This window comes from Sminthopsis crassicaudata, chromosome 3 (genome assembly GCF_048593235.1).
Source record: "Sminthopsis crassicaudata isolate SCR6 chromosome 3, ASM4859323v1, whole genome shotgun sequence".
NCBI lineage: Eukaryota > Metazoa > Chordata > Mammalia > Dasyuromorphia > Dasyuridae > Sminthopsis > Sminthopsis crassicaudata.
The window spans coordinates 124,390,052-124,411,369 of NC_133619.1; positions in this window are offsets into that span (position 1 = coordinate 124,390,052).

Below are 21,318 nucleotides of genomic sequence, written 5' to 3' on the forward strand. Positions count from 1 at the left end.
CTCAAGAGATCATGTTTTAGTCCAGGTCATATAGATTGTGTTAGAGGTAGAATTTGAATGTAGATTTTTTGATTTTAGAGTCAATTCTCATCTCACTATGACAGTCACAGACTTAGAAATAGGAAAAAATGTCTTTGATCCTTTGATGGATCTGTGACTTCATTGATGTTGGTGGGTACTCTCTTTTCCAGTGCACATTGTAACTCATCCATCTCTTCTTGTTTTGTGCTGCTCTTGTCCAGGACTTTTCAGAAATTCTTCATTGGGTGTCATCAAAGCACTAGAGGACCATCTTACAGGATCTCTTAACACTGCCAAGATGACAATGGAGCATGTGAGTAGTCCATCAGCAAACACTTTGCTCTTATCAGCTCCTCTTTTCCAATCATCCATCTCTCTGCTGTTTCTCTTAAGCAATTTTTCATTAGTAATGTGTTGCAATTTACTTACGCTACTGCAAAAATAGAATACAAAATAAGATAAGCTTCCTCCTTCCTAAGAGATATAAAAAAAGGAAATCTGAATTTTTTGGCATAATCTGATCAAGGTGTGGTACATATGATTCATCATTTACCTGATATTCTGATTGAATATAATCTTCCTTTAACTATCTAACATGAATTACTGCCTTAAATATATCTAGTTTTTGCCAATATATGGGGAAATCCATAAAGAAATCCCTAAAGATAATGAATTAATAAATTTGAAAATTACCTTTTAAAAATAAAAATAAATTAATTTTGTTGCTGTTCTTTTTACAAAGGAGGTCTTATTTGGTAGGAATATAAATGAAAAGAATCATAGTATAAAAACAGAAAGCAAAAAAACCCCTTATTTTTAAAGTGTTAAAAATAAAGTTTTTATTCCTTAAAAGAGCCTCATTCAGCAATGTATTGCCTATGAATAAAATTGTGTATTTTGAACAAAATTTGTGTTTGATGCATAATGGTAAAAAGGGGACTGTCTGGCTGTTGATTATTACTCAGATTATCCATTTTAATTTAGAATCTTTAAAGGAGATGAAATTGGTGTCTGCTGAGGAAATAAAGATACTGTTCATAATGAAGCCATCAATGATCAATCAAATAGTACCTTTTTTTTTTACAAAGCAGAAAAACAAACACGTTTTAAAAAGTCGAGCTGACATGAAAATAGAAAAAAAATAACACTAGACAAAGCAACATTAGCAAATGAAAAAGTCAATGAAACTAGGAGTATATTAATTATCTATTATCTATCTATCTATCTATCTATCTATCCATTCATCCATCTTTCTATCATTGTGTCTATCTCTCTGTCCATCCATTCATCTATCCATCCATCTGTCACAAATGAAAAAGGAGATAAAAATCTGGTCTCCAATAATAAGTACATATTTTAAAAATGTGTTAAGGTTTTTAAAACATGGTTAATCCTCTAATCCTCTACAAGTAATTAAAAATAGTGATATACATCTTTATTATGATGATTAGACCTTGTTAAAGAAAAATATTTCTACATAGCAATAGGCCTATAAATGATAATGGTAATTCAAAAGGCCTCTCTTGTTCTATTGGGTAATGCTTTCCTTATAATAGGATATCTCTGCATTTGACATGCTTCTTGCTTGATACCCCCTTTGTTTTTCTGAAGTCTTCTATTGCTGGAACTGTGTGTCCATGTTATAGAAAGAGTATGACTGATCAGTCCCTTGTGGATCTTTGCTTGTAATATCAGATGTACAAAATTAATCAGACATACTAATCAAAATTTTATCTTTCCTGATGAAACCCAGGTCCTGCTTAGGATTGTTGAACTGCCCTGCTGTGTGAGAGATGGAACCTCAGCATATTCATACCAAAAGAATGGTGACAAGAGTTTGATATCACTTGGATGACAGGAGTGGAGGGAAGCCTCTTGCCTGATCATAATCTCCTTTTTCCTCTGTGATCCTAATGTTATCCCACAGATCTGGTAATATCCTTCCAACAACTGAGATACATATGTAGATTTTCCCCTCTGGTGATTGAAATCTGGATTTATGCTTTACCCTGGACCTTTTCTTTCCCTTTACCCCTTCCCTGCACTTTTTTTTTAACCTGATTTCAAGATACAACTCAAGTTACTTCTTTTTATAGTGAAAGTTCAATTGTTTTGGATTTCATTGGCCGGTTTTCTTTTGTATAAACCTAGAATTTCACAAGTAACTACAAGAGAGTATGACAGCCACTTTCTATTTAAGGACCCAAGAATTTCTTTTTCCACATTGCTGGTAGTTTGTGTTCTCATGCTTGTCCCCTATCTACTCAGATTCATTGTTATCAGTATTGTCCTTTGCAGAGTCCTACTGTCCCAAATACATTCACAGTTAGCTATAACACAGTGAGTGTCAGAAATGATAATATAATTAAAAGTCTTCAGATGGATAAATCAATGCACTTTCCCTTACATCTTCCTTTATCACTTAACAGCAAATAAACTCTATTATGTAAATATAGTTTCTTTATTACGTCTGACATTTCTTATTACACTAATATTTTTTAAATAAAGAAAAAAATTACTGGACTTGGCAGTTGTATTATTTTTTTTCCCTCAGGGAAGTAATACTCATATTTCTTTCAATTGGTTGGTTAACAATATGGTGATATCAAAAATACCAAGTCAGAAGATTTTTGTCAGGCTTTTTGTCCGGAGAAGCCTGCTCATTATTCATCTTTTCTAGTCCTTCAAGGAAGTCTGTTATCATTATGTTATCTTGCATTTGAATATTTGTGTCTTCTTATATTAAAGGCTTGAAGAGACATTGAAATTTCACCAACAGGGATGACCAAAGAATATCTGGGACACATCTGTAAACCAAAAAGGGTTTACAATTCCTTCAGAAGACCATTTTAAATTTAAATCTTGCAAATCTTAAAGCAATATACAATACTATTTTCTATTATTATTATTAGTAGTAGTATTTTATCATTAGATGATAAGCCTCAGCCTAAAGTGAAGAACCATATAGATAAAAGAGATTTCATGTAGGAATTTCTTTAGTAGTGTTGAACATCAACATTCTGCAAAAGAGGGACTTGTTGGAGTAAACTCCACTGAATGTGTTTCTTTGACATTTGAAATCAAATTAAAATGAACATAAATGCCAGCCTTAAAGAAGGAAAGAAGCCCTAAAACTCCTAACTGTAAAGTGGTATAGAAAAGAGATTTTCCAAAATTTCTTTGGCAAACCTTTGAAAAGAATTGATTTTCCTTGGACCATCATTACTTGAAGAGAGAAGGGTTTTGTGTGCTTGTGGCTGAGTGGTGAATGAGGCAAATTAAAAATTCACTGGGATTTTCTAGACATGTTTAAGGTGCTTGTAGAGTTTATATATGTGATTGTTCTAAATTATAATCTCTCTGAAGGGGAGACCAATTCTTAAGTATTTTTCCTTTTCCTTTAGCCACAATCTGGTAAGCACTCTGGTAAACTATAATAAAGATTTAAGAAATATTTGTTGATTTGAAGCTAATGAGATTTGGGGAGCTGGTTGTTGTATATAAGCCTCAGTTTAGGGAAGAGGCTGTATCTCTGTCTCCTTCAGTTATTGCACCTTCTGAGTCACTGCCCAGGAGCCTAGTAGCAGTAAGTGTAAAGATATCTAAATGAACAGGTTTAGTGAATATTTACATTTGTCCTATTAACAGAGGCCAGGTTTAGTGAAAAGAGTTTTGTATTTGGAGCCAAAAGATGTGGGATTCGTACCCTGATTTTAGCACTTAATAACTGTGAGAACCTGAGCAAATTGTTCACTTTCTCAGATCCCCAGTTTCTTCCACTGCAAAGAGTTCATAGGATTAGATGATTTCTGAGATGTTTCCAGTTCTCAATTCTATAATGCTAGAATTCTAAACTCTAAATCCTACAATCCTAGAGTTTTAGGACAATCTCTGCGTTTTGCTATTTATCCAAATATACTATGGACCACCTTGAACTATGGCCTTAATCTAGTAATTCCTTACCTTTAAAATTTGAAAGATAAACTTATATAAAAACATCGTTGAAATTGTGAAATGCTGAATAATTGGCCTTGTAATGAGTAGGCTAATTCTCTAAGCCTTAATTGGGCACTATAATATTCTCCATAGTTATCCATAGTCATTTAAGCAAACACATTATCTTAATACATTTGAACATTGAATACTATTGAAATACTAATAAATGAAGAAGTAAATATTAACAACAATATTGCAGGTCATTAAAAGCACATATTTTTAAAAAGCACATTTTCTTCTTCATAAGTATAAATTGCAAAGAGGCAGATTTGGTTTCACTTGAAGAATTTTCTAGAGAGAACCAGAATTTTTTGATCTATACAACTGTATTATATATTCAGAGAAAACTTTATTGAAGCAGTTAACTTACCTTCAATGGACATTTTAAGCAGAAGCTATATGATTAGCTATTAGTCAGTAATACTGTAGAAGGAATTCCTTGCTAAATGAGAGATTGAATTAGGTTATAAATTTTATAATTTATAAATTTTATAAATTAATAGCCACTTCAATGTCTGCTGTCAAATTGGTTACTCATCTACTGGCATTTTCTTAAAGAATCAGTCCATAAACTTTTTTTTTGTTTGTTTGTTTGGCTCAATTGTGACCAATAGCTTGTGTCTATGAGAGTACTTGTCAGGGTCCTATAGAATATAATCAGTATTTTTTCCTTTTTTTATGTTATGGATCCCTTTAGCAGTCTGGAGAAATCTCATTATCCCTTCTCAGAATGTTTTAATATTCCTAAAATGAAATACATATTATTACAAAAGAAACCAAATATATAAAAACATAGTTATTGTTTCCCTTTCCCCGCCCCCCCATCCCCAATCAAGTTCTCAGAGCCCAGATTAAGAATCCCAACAATTGAGCAGATTTAGCTGGCCTACATGGGAAGCTTAGAAGGAATAGTGTCTATGTTATGATCCTCGCCTATGTTACCATCTGACTGAGAATGTCTAAAAATGAAGTTATTTTCTGCCAAGATATATTTTGGGGAAAAGACAGTATCTCTAACCTAGGATTTCTTCAGGTCAAGAAGTTTTTTTTCCCCCCTATTTGGTTTTAAAATAGAATAATTAGCAAAAAAAAATTGATGCTCTAATAATAGGTATTCTATAGGTAGTTTCTTATTTCTGTTAATCATCTCCCTAAAGAAGGGGGCATTTGCTATGTTTGTTTCTTATTCTTCTGAATTCAATAACATTGATTACTACTACTACTAAGTATGATGAAGTGTGGGAATGCAAAGCTGAAAAATGACACTATTTTGATGCCCAAGGAATTTAGTCCCAAAGGAAGATAAACTATGTGTGCAAATAAATTTGTTACAAAGCAGTATCTGCTAAATAATAAAGAAATCCAAGCACAAATGCTTTAAGAAATCTGAATAGGGAGTGATCATTTTTTATGAGGCTATGTGGAAAGTTTGCAGCAGTCGGGAAAGAGAGGAGAATGGGTAACAGGAAAAACTTTATGGAGGAAATAGTATGTGAGCTGGGATTTGAAGGAAAAGAAGGATTTCAATAGGCAGAATGTAGAGAAAAAAGAGTGTGTTTTAGGTAGAGGGAGTAAGTAATGGGCTATGTTACTTCAAGAGCAGATAGTCTACTTTGATTAAAATATAAAATATATGGAATAATCTGGTGGGAACAAAGTTGCAGAGGGCCCTAAAGACTCCCTTAGGCCATTTGAATAATATTGATTTGGCATCAGATGACACAGATGAAGCTAATGTGAATAACTTCTCTAGTTCTCTCCTAATGGGACCTACTTATGCTTTTGCTTCAATAAAGTAGGTTTGCCAATGATTGAAGAATATTTCTTTGTGGCTTTAGCAAGATGCTCAGATTGGATACTCAGGGAGTCAAAAAATAGTTACTCATTATTCCTATGATGGATTAAAATCTGTCACTGGCTCATCAAAATAAAATGGTTTGATAGTTAATGGAAAAACATTAGATCTAATGACCACAATTAGTTTTTAGTTTTTCTAGAGACAATATGGGATAGGAAGGGAAGGAAAGATTATACAAAACTAGAGAAACAAATATTCTTAGAAAGAGCAAGACTTGTGCATAGCATAAAAAAAGCTGAAAAAATTTTCCTTGGATTTATATGTATTTAAATCTGGGATTGTCTATGCATTCCTCTTATTCTAAGTCATCAGGTTTAGAAGGAAAAAGGAAGGGAATAAGCATTTATATAGTGCTTCACCAGGTAATAGGCATTGTGTTAAGTGCCAATTTACATGTGATACACATGTGTTTACACACACATATATCCATACATACACATATACCACATATGTGCATAAACACCTATGACTTTGGCCCTAATAATGGACTGAGACTGAGATAAATGTAATCAATATAAGTGCTCAGGAATATTTATGTATTAAATATTAAATATTTATGAGAGTTTAAAAAAAAGACATGGGCTGACCTCATATAAGCTTAGATTTGATTGCAATAAGTAGAATTAATACAAATATCCACCCTGTCTTCCCCCAATAATCCAAAAAAGTAAAGTATCAGAAAAAATTCTAAATGGGGTGAATAATTTAAAGCTGGAAAAAACACTTTGACTAATTTATAGTCCAACCTCCTCTTTTTATACTTGAAGAACCTGAGGACCAAAGAGGTAAATTATTTTGGGTAAAGTGGTAAGGTGGTACATGGCAGAGCAAGGATTTTAATATAGGCCTGCTGCATCTGAGTCCATAAGTTATTCCAGAGTACCACTGCCTCAGATGGTATAGTTAGTACATAATATATAATAAACCATAGGATTCTAAAGATGTGTATGAAATGTTTATAGGAAACTCCGTAGAATTGACATGGGAGACTTCCTGAAACAGTTTACCTGATCTTGAGGGTAAGAAGGTCAGATGTCTTTTCCATTTTCCAAAGGTCTTCATGGCATTTGCTATGGATCACTGCACTGGTCTTTGGACTGGAGATATATTGTCTTCTTCATAGGCAATTGAGGTATTCAAACTTCTCACTTTCTCTGTCTCTGAATCTGTCTCTGTCTCTCTTTTGCTCTCTCTGTCTCTCAAATCTTTAGATTTTGCTAGTCTTAATCGATAAGTTAGACTTGTAGCCCTTGAAGGCCAGGAGAACATTGTACGTGGTAACAAGAAAATTATATGAAGTTCAATTCTGATGAACTTGGCTCTTTTCAACAATGAGATGATTCAGGCCAGTTCCAAAGATCTTGTGATGAAGAAAGCCATCTACACCCAGAGAGAGGACTGTGAGAACAGAGTGTGAATCACAACATAGAATTTTCACTCTTTTTGTTATTGTTTGCTTACATTTTGTTTTCTTTCTCATTTTTTTTCCTTTTTGATCTGATTTTTCTTGTGCAACAAAGATAATTACATATATATGTATATATATAACATAACATATGTTAACACATAAATATATATTAAATCCAATATATATACACATTTATACAATTATATATACATATATTGGATTTAACATATATTTTTAACATGCTTAAGATATATTATATTACTTGCTATCCAGGGGAAGGGAGGAGAAGGCGAGGAATTTCAAACACAAGGTTTTGCAAAGGTTAATGTTGAAAAATTATTCATGCATATGTTTTAAAAATAAAAAGATTTAATAAAAAAACAAACAAAAAACCCATGTTTTATGTCAGTTACAATTACTCATCAAATATCTATTTTGTGCCATGCCCTGTCCAAAGAGTTGGGGATAACAAGAAAGGCAAAAATAGTAGTTGATTCAAGGTACTCACAGTCAAATGATGGGAGAAAAACATGGGAAAAACTATATCCAAACAAGCACTATTGAAGATATATTGGAGATAATCAGAAGCAGAAACTGTTTTGCTTTTATATATTTGTCATCTATATTGTCAATGTATTATCATATTTATCACATATCTCCAGAATACTTAAATGTTTATTGATAGATTGAATATGGAAGTCTCAACAAGTTCCAGGATAGCTTCACAGGGCTATGTCCCAATACATTGAGTAGCTTGCCTAGACACATGTTCCCACTTCTTGGAACAGATCAAGCCCTTGAAGGCCAGGTGAGACCTGAACTTAGGACTCTGTCCTGGAATTCCCAGGCCTGATCTTGTCCTGGCATTTATCCTTAGGGACCGCTCAAGGACTGAAATCAGCCTTTGCAGGTGTGATACTTTCTGTTTTCCCACTCTCTACTTAGCTTTTACTGAATAGTCAAATCATGTCAGCTTTGATCCATTATTTCTTAGGAATTGAGGTTGAGGTTAAAGCCAAAGCAGCAAAAACAAAACAAAACAAAACAAAACACAATCCCTTAAACCCCCAGAAATTCTCAAAGGTAGTAATTTTTCCTTAGAATAAGGAAGCACTTGAAAATGGTGTGCGCACACACTCACACATAATATACACATAACTGTTTTTATACAAGTCCTAAGGATCATAAAATAATTTCCCATCAAATTTAATGCTTATTCTTTTTTTTTTCTTTTTTCATAATTCCTTTAGGAACAATTTTCTCATCTGTGAAAAGAGGGTTTGTACTAATTGGTCTCTAAGGGCCTCTTTTAGTTATAATGCATTTCATGATTCTATAATTCAGTTGTAAGTTTTGGTTTTTTGCTCTGAACATTCTAGGCCTCTGCTAAAATAGCTTTTACTAGTGATATCAAGGCAAAGCACATGATTTTTATCCAGTTTTATTGGGCTTCTAAACTATAATTTCTAAACAAGACACATTTCTAGAATTTGAAGGCTAAGACAAAAAAAAAAGTGTCACTCTGAAATGGAAGTTATTTTAAATGTTTAAAAGATAACTTAGCTTAGCTGAAGGAACATTCCAAACTTAGGTGGAGTTCGTAAATGGATTGTGGATATGACTAGACTCTCAATATGTCTGGTTCATATAGACATGAATCTAAACTGTTAACTAACAGCTTATTTTAACATGGCTATACTAATGTCATAAAAGGGTCTTGGTCTGTACTATCTAGAAGAAGGAAAGCAAAAACCTCCCCCCAAAAAACAACCTTTCTTGGTGTATATATGGTATGAATGAAAACATCCTATAAATGTAGCCTCTTATATATAGTAGAACGGTATAATGTCCAGGGTCTACCTCAGTCTTGATGAAACATCCCATGAAATCATCCATTTCTCTTTCCCCCCAAACAATCCTGTGATGTATAATTATATATCTTGCTACCAGGGAAGGAATTAACCTGAATAATGATAGAGACAAATTTGTTCAGTCATTTCAGTTGTGCCCAACTCTTTGTGATCTCATTTGGGAGTTCTTGGCAAAGATACTGGAATGGTTTGCCATTTTCCAGCTCATTTTACAGATAAGGAAACTGAGGAAAGCAGGGTTAAGTGATTTGCTCAAAGCCACATAGCTAGTAAGTACCTGGGGCTAGAGACAACTATCTGGTTTTTAAAAAGTTATGTTAGCATTATAAAGTAATAGGTAAATTTTTTTTTTCCTGGTTTGTAAGTCATAGGACCATACATTTAGAGCTAAAATAGAACTCAAAAGTTCATAGGATCACAGCTTTAGTATTGGAAAAGAAAGTTAGGGTTCAAAACACCTTGAAGAGGATGGAGTTGAGATCTATGGATTAACTGATTTATTCGAATTTGACTACTAGAAGAGACTATTTTCAAGCTCAGACTCTCTGATGAAAAATCCAGGTCTCCTCCCACTGTACCATACTGCACATATTGATGATGTTATTAATATTAATTAGTTCTACAGAGCCTGATTGCTACTCTATGGAATGATAAAAATAGACTTCCTGAGCCTGCAGAGTAGAGAATTAATTAATTAAATCATTATTCTGAGTGTTTCCTATCAGGGTGCTACTGGCAGCCAACTAGCCTCTCACCCCTAATCAACTCATTAAAAAATTCCAAGAACTTCCAGTATAGCCCCTTTTGGCTGCCTACAGCTGTGCCAAGACTTGCCCTTTAAGTTAGTTCAGTTCAATTCACCAAACCTCTTATTAGTTGTTTCTTATCTGCAAGGCATATATGTTAGGTATTGGAGATTGTGTGTGTGTGTGTGTGTGTGTGTGTGTGTGTGTGTGTGTGTGTCTTTGTCAGGAAAGAAAAAAGAAGGGATCTGTACTTGTCCTAGTGTACAGTCTTTCTACAATTATTTTATAATTTAGTTTTAAGGTTTTGCTTCCTGAATGGAGATGTTAAGTGTCTAAGATTATACAGTCATGTGTGAGAGGTGGTACTTGAACAGAGGTCTTCCTGACTTTCAAGCCTATTCTCTGTCCATTATGTTATGAGGGATACAAAGGCACTGAGAACATAAAGACAAAAAAAAAAAAAAAAAAAAAAAAAAGAAAAGAAAATAGTTCTTGTCCTCAAGGAACTTAGATTCTCTTGGAATAAGTCGCTTCTACTGCTGCTGCTGCCACCATCCTTCTGATTCCTTGGAGTGAAGAAGTGGTCAGGTTAGTTTGGGCTCATGACAGAGTTATCAGATATGCTCCAACCCCAAAGTCTATAATTCTAACACTCATATTTGAGCCAAAACAAAATAGAATTAAGAATTAGTAATCTTACTTAGTTCTGCCCTGTTCACCATCTTGCCTGCCTGGTTCTGCTTAGAACAGCATAATATGATATAGATTCCAGAGGCGGCATCATTTCCATGATCCAACTGGTCAGATTCCAGATGTTATATAACTAATATGTGGCAGTATCAGGTTTATAACAAAGCCGATAACTCCTAACCCACAGCCACTTACCTATGCCAAAAACATCTTGAGAGATCTTGTTTTTCATTATAAGCCAAACTATAATGGGTAAGAATTTTGTAGTCAAACTAACACATATTTCATTCAGATGTAGGTTCCTTATAATCTGCAATTCATTTAAAAATCTGTCCACTAATCCCTACCTTCCTGGCAGAGCATCCCTTGAACACTGAGGGTGCTGGAAGGTGTGGGAGATAAAATGTATCACAAGACTTCCAGAAAGGTAGGAAAGATAAGCCTTTCTTGGGATAAGAAGAGGATCTTTAAGCTGCTGAATTGACAAGCAGAAATCAGACTTAAAAGTTGTGCAACCTTACCAAATATGGACAAAAGGAGATAAAGTGCCAAATGTATGAAGAGGCAGAAAGTGAAAAACAAATTCCAACAAGCAACTGAAGAATGTATGTGAAAGGCTATATAGGGTCCTATCAGAAATCAGTAAAGTAGGCAAAATGGTATCAAGCCCTACAGACCCTCTGTGATATACTAATGTGTGTATGTGGGGGAGAGGTTCAGGATTGACACATTAAGGTATATTCATAATGGAATAAATTGCAGAAAGGTGACTGGTTTCCCTTTATTCCCTTGGGCACTTGTCACGTAGGGTTTAGTCAATCCACATTATATGGATTACTAATATTGTGAAGTGGAAAAGGAAAGGCAAGATAGTTAGGAAAGTATTTTGTTCAGTTGTGGTCTTGAGTAATTCAGGAAATTTGGCATTGCCTAAGGTTTATCTCAAATGAGTCAGTTAGGCAGTCAAAAAAGTATTTATTAAATATAACTATGCCCTGGGGACTGCATGATGTGATGAAGATACAAAGAAAGGCGAATTAGTCCTTGTCCTCAAGGAACTCACATTCCAATGATGGAGACAAATAGGAATATAGTTAAGTTGAAACAGAGTATATACAAAGTATTTGGAAGAGAAGGTATTAGCATATGAGGTCCTTGGAAGGGCTCTGAATAGTGAGGAATTAATGACAGTATTAACTCAATTCAATATAATTTAACAAACATGTATTAAGTGTCTACTATGTGAAAAACATGCTAGGTGCTGAGATCGCAGATAATTTGTTTTAAGAAACAGTACTTTCACTTAGGGAGCTTATATTTTACTTGGGAGAATTAAAATTTAAACATAAATAAATGCAAGATAAGTTATTGAGGACTGTTGTTTGTCCTTCATCCTTGAAGAGGACCAAAATGACACTATAATGTCAGGGACAATGTATAGTGCATCTGCTTTGGCTGGTCAGATCAATATGAGCTCAGAAGACTCTACCACAAGCTGTACAAAATAATCTATATAAATATTCAGAATGGATGTGTCTAAATTTGTTCCTTTTGCATTTCTTTTGAGTTACTTTTATTCTGTTTTAATCCTAAAGCACAGAACCTTTTTTTGGCTTGGGTACATCATGCTGAATGGTCCTGTGCCAGTGTTTTCCATGTCTTCTAATTGAAACCAAAGTTCTTTGGAGAGAAATTGACAGAATGCTATTAGCGGCTGCCTTGTGTGAATGCTCTGAAAAATAATTTTTTTAGGCAAATACACAATACATTTGGCATTAGAACCATTCAAACTCCATGGCCAGCCTATCAGAGTTGCACTCAGCAAGACAGTATGAATGCTTGGCAATTCAGCTCAAGAAAGTACCTGGTGTCCTGGTACTTTATCTTTACAGGAGATCTAAATCTTCCTAAGACAATTCAAATGGAAGAAGATCAGTTCCCTGGTACACTGTCCAGGTTGCGCAGGCATACTATATACAACAATGAAGTCAGCACAATGGCTCTGTAGACCTTCAGTTTGGTAAGCAGCCTAATAACTCTTCTCTCTCATACTTTGGAAGCTCTGAGTTAGCTCTGGCAATGCAGGCTTCAACCTCATCATCTACATGTGCATCTCTGGAAAGTATCCTGTCAAGATAAGTGAACTTATTTACAGCAGTCAAAATTTTTCTATTTTTTTGAAGATAAAGAATTAATAATAAAGGACTTACTAACAAGTAGGAGTAAGCTAGGGGACGAATACCAAATTTAATAACAGTGTCTTTCCATTTTATCCAAAAAAGGTTTCACCCTGAAAACATTTGGTGCTTTTAGAAACTTTTAAAATAAGATGAACTTTTAATTTGAAATTTATGCAATTTAACCCAAATGATTGGAAACTACAGTGAGTCCAAAAATCGTTCTTTTGCATACTATATATTTGCAATAATTCTGGGTCCAAATGTTTGAACTTTGGAGAAATTTGCACAACCCAGGTTGAAAGTTACTTTTGTATTTATCAATAGATGAAAAAAATTTATTAGAAAAATTAATTACATGAAGAGAATGTGGGAGGATTTTAGAACTACATAAGAGAGCCCAATTAAGGATCATAGAAATAGAGCTAGAAAGGATACCGAGACCACTTAGTTCAAACCAGTCATTTTATAAATAAGGAATCTGAGATTGTAGAGGTCAATGTCTTGACTCAGAAAAATAGGTATCTGAACTTATCATCTTTGTTATACTACAATATCTAGCAGCAATAGTTAATAATTCAATTTTAAAACATTTCCCTTATCACCACCTACTAGATGTTAATCATTATATGTACATAAAATAATATGTTGATTGGGGGGGAGAGAAGATAGAGGGACATTTGGTACTTACTCTTTGCCAGCAACTGTTCAAAGAGTTGGGGACACAAGCAAGATATTTCCTGCCTGAAAATAGCTTACCTTCAAACGAGGGAGTAGAATATCCTAGAGAGAGTTAGAAGGTGTTGAGGAGAGTAGAGATGAAGAGGATGAAGGATAAGCAGAATAGTGACAAAATGCTCAGCAAGGAAGGTTATTTCTGGACAATAAGATGAAAGCTAAACTATCACTTACATTATTTAAAAATACAAAATAAGTTCAAGAGCTCTACTTGTCAAAATAAACTGATAATCCTTATTTGCATCATTTAAATATGAAATAAAAAAGAATGAAGATATTATAGTAGGCATTTTATAAATGCTTTCTTGACTGATTCTGTAATTGAGACTATTCTCTTCAAATTAGTTTTAACTAAAGACATTTTAGTATCTCTATGAATTACTTTTGTTACATTTATTTTTTCTTTCTTTTTAAATTATATATAATTCCTGATAGTTTTTTAAAAAGACAAGTTAACCAAAATTTAATAAAATTTGGGGAATTAATTTTCATTTCAATTCTGAATTTAATAAATACTCTCAAAAACCCATATTCAAAGTAGAACAGAAAGAAGAATTGTAAATAAAAACATAACTTCCTATTATGTATAGTTTTCCTTTTTAAAAAGGGGAAGGGGGGAGTGGAGGAGCTACTGGCATAGATATTATACTAAACAATTTAAAAATGTTGTCCTCACAACTGTGAAAGATAGGTGCTTTTATTTTCTGCATTTTATAGCTGAGAAAACTGAGACAGATAGAGGTAAAGTGATTTATTGAGCATCACACATTCAATAACTGAATCTGGATTCGAACTCAAATCTTTCTGACCTCAGGTGCAATACTCTATCCATTCATTCTCCTGCTTGTCTTTTCTTCAAAATTTCCTTCAGTTTTCTTTTCTGCAGTTAAAAAAATGTTTCAATGACTCCCCTCATTTTTTTCTTTTTCTTTGAGGGGAAATTATCCCCTCTTCCTTCTTCCAAAAACAAATACAGGAATTTGTCATGTGTAAAAATGTATGTCTCAGTGGGTCTATAACTGTGGCATTTTTCTGGGAAGTAAATTTCTGTAGAAAATGACATTTTAAAATTTTTAAAAGCTAAATAAACAAACATTTTCTTTTCTTTATAGAGATCAAATTCCTAGTGTAAAACAATTTACATTCCCCAATTCCAAAAGTATGTGGCAAGATGAAGAATAAAAAACAGACTAACTTTCTGTACTTACAAATTTAAGTGAATCAATGTGTTCATTCTTAATTGAGGGCTTGTAGTATTCCTATAAATAAGAGTTTCTTTGCCTTTGTTTTGTTTTGTTTTTAAATTAATAGAGAACAATGGCAGGACATGTCATGTACTTATAAAATATAAAGAATTCCTTGGTGCTTTTAGAAAAAGGAAGTGTTCTTGCTAACACTAAAGAAAAATATCTACTTGACTATTTTTTCTTAATGAAATTCAGCCTTTCCCCAGTTATATAAACCACTGAAATTTCAAATTTTTCTCCCACATTTCTTCTGGAACTAAGTATTTATCACTTCTCAATTTTAGGTTTTCATTTGTCCAATAGAATACACAAAATATATAAATCATTAGCAACTACAAAGCAAAAATTTTAAAATGTTACTTTTAAAACACAGGTAAAAAGTATTTCCATACACATAGCAGAAAACAACAATTCTATATCAAATACCTAAGTCTATTTCACACCATATGCTAAAAAAAAGTTTGTGACGAATCTGCACATTACTTTCAAAACTATCCTACTTATCTGTGCTTCCTTCTGAGCTCCCTTTGGTATATTAAAAACAATAATATAATAATATAATTTGATATATTAAAACAATAATATAATATATTAAAATAACAATACAATTAATAATAATATAATATAATTTATAAACACATATTAAAATATTAAAAAGCAATCCCCCTCTTCTCATTTCCCATTTTTATTGCTCACTCTATCCTCCTTCCTATCTGTCTTTCCCATCCATCACTCCACTTTTTTTTTTAAATTAAAGCTTTTTATTTACAAAACATACACAGGGGCTATTTTCCAATACTGACGCTTGAAAAAATTTCTGTTCCAAATTTTTCCCTCCTCTCCCCCATCCCCTTCCCTAGATGGCAGATAGTCTAAAACATGATAAATATATTAAAATATATGTTAAATCCAATATATATATATATATACATATTTATACAGTTATCTTGCTACACAAGAAAAATTGGATCTAGAAAGAAAAAAAAAACTGAGAAGGAAAACAAAATGCAAGCGAATATCAACAGAAAGCATGAAAATACTATGTTGTGGTCCATACCCAGTTCCACAGTCCTTTCTCTGGGTGTATATAGCTTTCTTATCACTGAGCAATTGCAACTGGTTTAAATCATCTAATTGTTGAAGAGAGCCATGTCCATCAGAATTGATCATTGTGTAGTCTTGTTGTCATGTATAATGATCTTCTGGTTCTGCTCATTTCACTTAGTATCAGTTCACCATCACTCCACTTAACCAAGAGTAAGGAAAAGAGATGAGAAACAGAAAAACATAGTCAAGGAAAACAAATAAAATGAACTTATACAAAATTATAGATCTCTGTACCTTGTTTTTCACCATTCTCTGTCAGGAGATGGGTTATATGCCCATGTTAGGGCTTCTGGAGATAATTGGGTTGCTCATTGTTTTGATCAGAGTTTATTCCTTTCAAAGTTGTTTTTCTTTACAATATCATGTCTATGTATAAGTTGTCCTTTTGATTTTGCTCACTTTACTATTAACTGAAATCTTTCTTATTTCTCATAGTGTAAAAACATTTTATTGCATTCTTATACAGTTTGCTTAGCTGTTTTACCAACTGTTTAAGAGCCAATCTAAAATACTCTCTTAGACTTTTTTGGGTGCTTTTTTCCTTTGTGCTTTTTCTTACTATTCTTGCTTGTATTCATGCTTCCCAAGTATTTTTGTGTGACCTTCCTTCATCAGTTTCAGGTGAATGAGAATTAGCTTATGTCAGCTCCACTCATCCTTTCCTCCATCATCTTATTCATCCCAATTATGAAAAGTAACAAGTTACACAACTTTCTTCCTCTGTACTAGTTTATTTCCCTTGTCTTTTCCCTCTTCAAACATTCAGAAACAGAACCAAATCCCACTCTTTTTTATTTAACTCTTTAATACTCTTTGAAGACATTAGAGAGTCTGAAGAAATATTTTAGAATGTTAGCATTATAGCATCATATAACTCCTTCCCATTGCTCAAATAAATTTATGTAAGTTTATATGAACTTCTTGTATGTCTGTTTCAAAGTTCCTATTTAGCTCTGTTTTTCCCCTCAACAAATTTCTCTATTCCATTAAAGGTCAGGCTTTGCCACCCCCATAGAAGAAACTTTATTAAGTCCGATAAATCTCATTGCCAGGAAACTCATCTCATGGAGATTACTGCAGTTTTACTACTTAGACCTCATCAGTGTCCTCAGCTGCTTCTTCCTTTCTGATTGGAAGGCTATAAGACAAGGCTAAGTATTTTTCCTATAGCCTCACTTTGTCACAATTCCCCCCAAACCCAACTTTGTTCCCCTTTAAACTTTGTTCCCCTTTATGCTTTTCTTGGTATATTGTCTTCCTTAGTGAAAAGAAGTCATTGTAGTCTATCATTGGATTTGTTGATCCATGAATTTAAGGATTTTTATATAGTAGGTAAGGAGACTCTGTGAGATTTGTTTAAGCAGTCATCTTTGACACTTAAACCATTTGATGCCTTTGACCATTTGCTTTGTTTTATCAAAAAGTTCACTCTATTACACTCATGACAGACTGTAGGCTTCCATAGTATTGAAAATCTCTCTAAAAAGATGAAGTTAATGGTAAGAAATTTTCCAATATGATCTAATACAGTCCTTGAAATATACAGGATCTATTTTTCCACTCACATAAAGCATTTTGGAGGTTGGAAGTAAGTTTGTGGAATGAAATTGGATATTCTAAAATTCTCTAGATTTAGAGAATTTTCTAATATGATAGAAAAATAAGATCCTAGTGTGTTTTTGTGTATACTTTAGGCCCACTCTGAGGCCTTATATGAAGTCATTAGACAAAGTGGGATTGCTTATGAAATCTTTGAAATTCATTCTTGTAGCACACAGGATGGGAGAGCATCAGAAAGCCTTCTGAGTTTCAGAAAATTAAAAGAAATAAAATTTTTTTTAGGCAATTGTGGTTAAGTGACTTGTCCAGGGTCACACAGCTAGGAAGTAATATGTCTGAGAGCACATTTGAACTAGGGTCCTCCTGAATTCAGGACTTGTGCTCTATTCACTGTTCCATATAGCTGCCCCCAAAGAAAGAAATTTTAAAAAGAAGAATTAGAGAGGTTGATAGAGATATTAGGGATAGTGATAGTGAATTATATGAGCAATTAACTAATAAATTTGACAAATGTGTATTAGTTATTGTTTGTATACAAGAACCTATAAGGAAAGACATATTAAGGTAGAGTTCTTATCCTCACAGAGATCTTCCAACATTTGTAAATTTATTGTTTTTGGTTAATTTTACAAATTGGATGTATGTGATATAGAGTCTCAAAGTTGCTTTGGTTTACATTTTTCTAATTGTTAATAATTTGGGATATTTTTTCACATGACTATTGATAGCTTGGCTTCCTCTTTTGAAAGTGGCTTAATGTTTTTTGGCAATTTATCAACTGGGGAATAGAGCCATTGAACATTATGGGCAGCCAAGTGACAGATGAGAGTAATATTTTAAAGAGGTTACTATAGCAGCAGATCATTACATGGTTTGAAGGAAGATAGGCAAGGATCTTAAAGCAATATTTTTATGGTCCAAATCTTGAATAGTAGCAACTTCTCTTTGAAATATAACATAGGTAAAATAACATAGACAAGATAGAAAACTTTAAAAACAGGAATTGTGGCAATTTAGGTCTCTGTTTCAAGAATACAAATAGAGTTTTTATGAGAGAGATGACAGAGATGAAAAAAACAATAATCTTGAAGTTAGAAACTTGGGAATGAATCTCTGATCTTACCCATACTAGTTATGTAACTCTGGCAACTCACTTCTCTCTCTATGTCTCAATTTACAGGTTTCTAAAACGGGTATAAGAATTTTTTGTACTTCATAGGTTTGTTTGGAGCAAAACTTGAAAACCTGAAAGGAATATAGCAATATGAATTAATATTATTGTGGTTATTGTGAACATATTTCCTTTCTCCACTATTATTTTTATTTGTAGGGGAAAATGTGTAAAACTCAGAACACTTAGCAAGGGCTACAAAATAAAACCAATAAAAGTGTTTAGAATTCTATCTGAAGTTGAAGCAAAAGATAGGGACTGAAACTACAATTTCATTTGTATAGAGAACTCCCAAGTGAGGAAACTCTCTATGAGAAGAAAGCAACTCACATAGAGAAAGACAAAGTTGGAAACAGAAAGACAGGAAAAAGATTAAGGGAAGGAGAAAGAGAGGGATGCAGAAACAGAGAGAGACCTTGAGGGAGAGAGGGGGAAAGGGAGAAACAGAAAACAACAGAGGAAGAAGAGAAAAGTGGGAGGGGGGAATAGGGAAAGAAGTGAGGAGGAGGAGGAGGAGGAGGAGGAGGAGGAGGAGAGAAAAGAGTGAAGGAGGAAGGAAGAGAGAGAAAAAAGAGGGAAGGAAGGATGAGAAAATACCTAGAATAAGCATGAGGCATGATCTACTTAATCTCAGTTCCAATCCCAGCTCTCATAAATTGAGTATCTTGACTGATGAGTATAATTCTAAAATCTCTTCTTCATCACAACTCCAGACAATCTACTCATTCTGCTTAGATTGGTAGAGCTAATGAGAATCAATCTTTGTTGGCCTTCCCAGAATTCTTGATCAAGTAGAAGGGCCCTGTGAATTTCTTGCATTCATTTTGCCTCATGGTGAGGAAAAGAAGAAATACGTGGTGATATGATTATCATATAAAATATTCATATTTCCCAGAGTATTTCTCTCTTATCTATTTTCCTGTTAGTTTCCTCTGTATGTTTTTATTTTCCTGAATATATGTATTTGTTGTCTTATCAATAGTAAAGTTAGAGATTACATAAAATAAATTTTACATTTCATTATTTGTATAGTAACCCCTTTAATCTACTTTTAAAGAGATCCTATCTGCTTTCAAGATGCAACTTTAGATATTATATTAAGATTAGATTGTTTAATCTCCAATAAGTTTTTAATGTTTCCTCGTTCCCTTATTAAATAGAATTTTTATAACATTATGACCTGAAAAGGATACTTTTAATATTTTTGTTTTATGCTTTTAATTATAAATTTTTATGTGTTTAACAGGTGGTCACTCTTTGTAAAAGTACCATGGCAAAATGTGCATTCCTTTCTATTTTCATTCAGTTCTCTCAAGACATCTATTATATCTAGTTTGTCTAAAATTCTATTCACTTCTTTATCTGTTTCTAATTTATTTTTTTCGCTAGATTTATATAGTTCTGAGAGGGGAAGGCTAAAGCTCCCTACCATTATATTATATTTATCTCCGTCTGCAATTCAATTAACTTTTATTTTAAAAATTTAGAAGTTATAGTATTTGTTGCCTTTAGGTTGATACTGTTTCGTTGTCTATGGTACCATTTATCAAAATGTAGTTATCATTCTTATCTCTTTTAATTCAATCTATTTTAGCAATAACTTTGTCTGAGATTATAATTGCTATTCATATCTTTTTTGCTTCAGTTGAATCATAATAAAAGTCTATCCCAATCCTCCATTTTAACTCTATGTCAATTTCTCACTTTAAAAGATGTTTCTTATAAACAATATATTATTGGATTCTGATTTTTAATCTAGCCTACCATTCTATTTTATTAGTGAGTTTATCCCACTGACATTAAAAGTTAGAACTAGATTTGTGAATTTCCTCCACTTTATTTCACTCACTACTTTCACTCTTTTCATCCTATCCCTATTATCTTATCTTTCTCCTTTCCCCTCTTATTCCTTATTTTGCCCAACTTTCTAAAAATCCCTCCTTTATCTATTTGCCCCTCCTAATCAAAATCTATATGCCCTTTGATACAAATACTATACTGATACCTAAACCAGGACAGTAAAAACAGAAAAAGAAAATCATAGATCAATTTCATTAATAAATATAGATACAAAATATAGATACAAAAATTCTAAATAAAATATTAGATAAATGATTACAACAATATATTACAAAGATAATATATTTTTATAAAGTGGGGTTTATAACAGGAATACAGGGATGATTGCTATAAGGAAGACCATTAACATAATTGATTATATCATACTAAAAGTAAAAAGTGTATTACATCAATATATAGCTTTTGATTAAGCTCAACACTCTTTTCTATGAAAAAAAATTGTAAGTATTGGTATAAGTGAATTTTTCCTCAGACTGATAAAAAACCATTTGGGTAAAACTATCAGCAAGTATTATTTGTAATGGGGATAAACTAGAGGCCTTCCCAGTGAGATCAGGTCTGAAACAAGGATGCCCATTGTCACCAAGATTATTTAATATTGTATTGGAAATCCTAGCAATAACAGTAATAAAAGGAAAAGAAATAGAAGGAATCAGAAAAGGGAATGATGTAATAAAAATCTTTTTTTTTTCAGATAATATGATAACATTCTTGAAAAATCCCAAATATTAAACAAAAAATTAGCTAAAACAATAATTTTAGCAAAGTAGCAGGATATAAAGTAAATCCACATAAATCATCAGCATTCTTATATGTCACAAATAAAACTGTTCAAGAAGAAATATTTTAAAAGACCACATTTAAGATA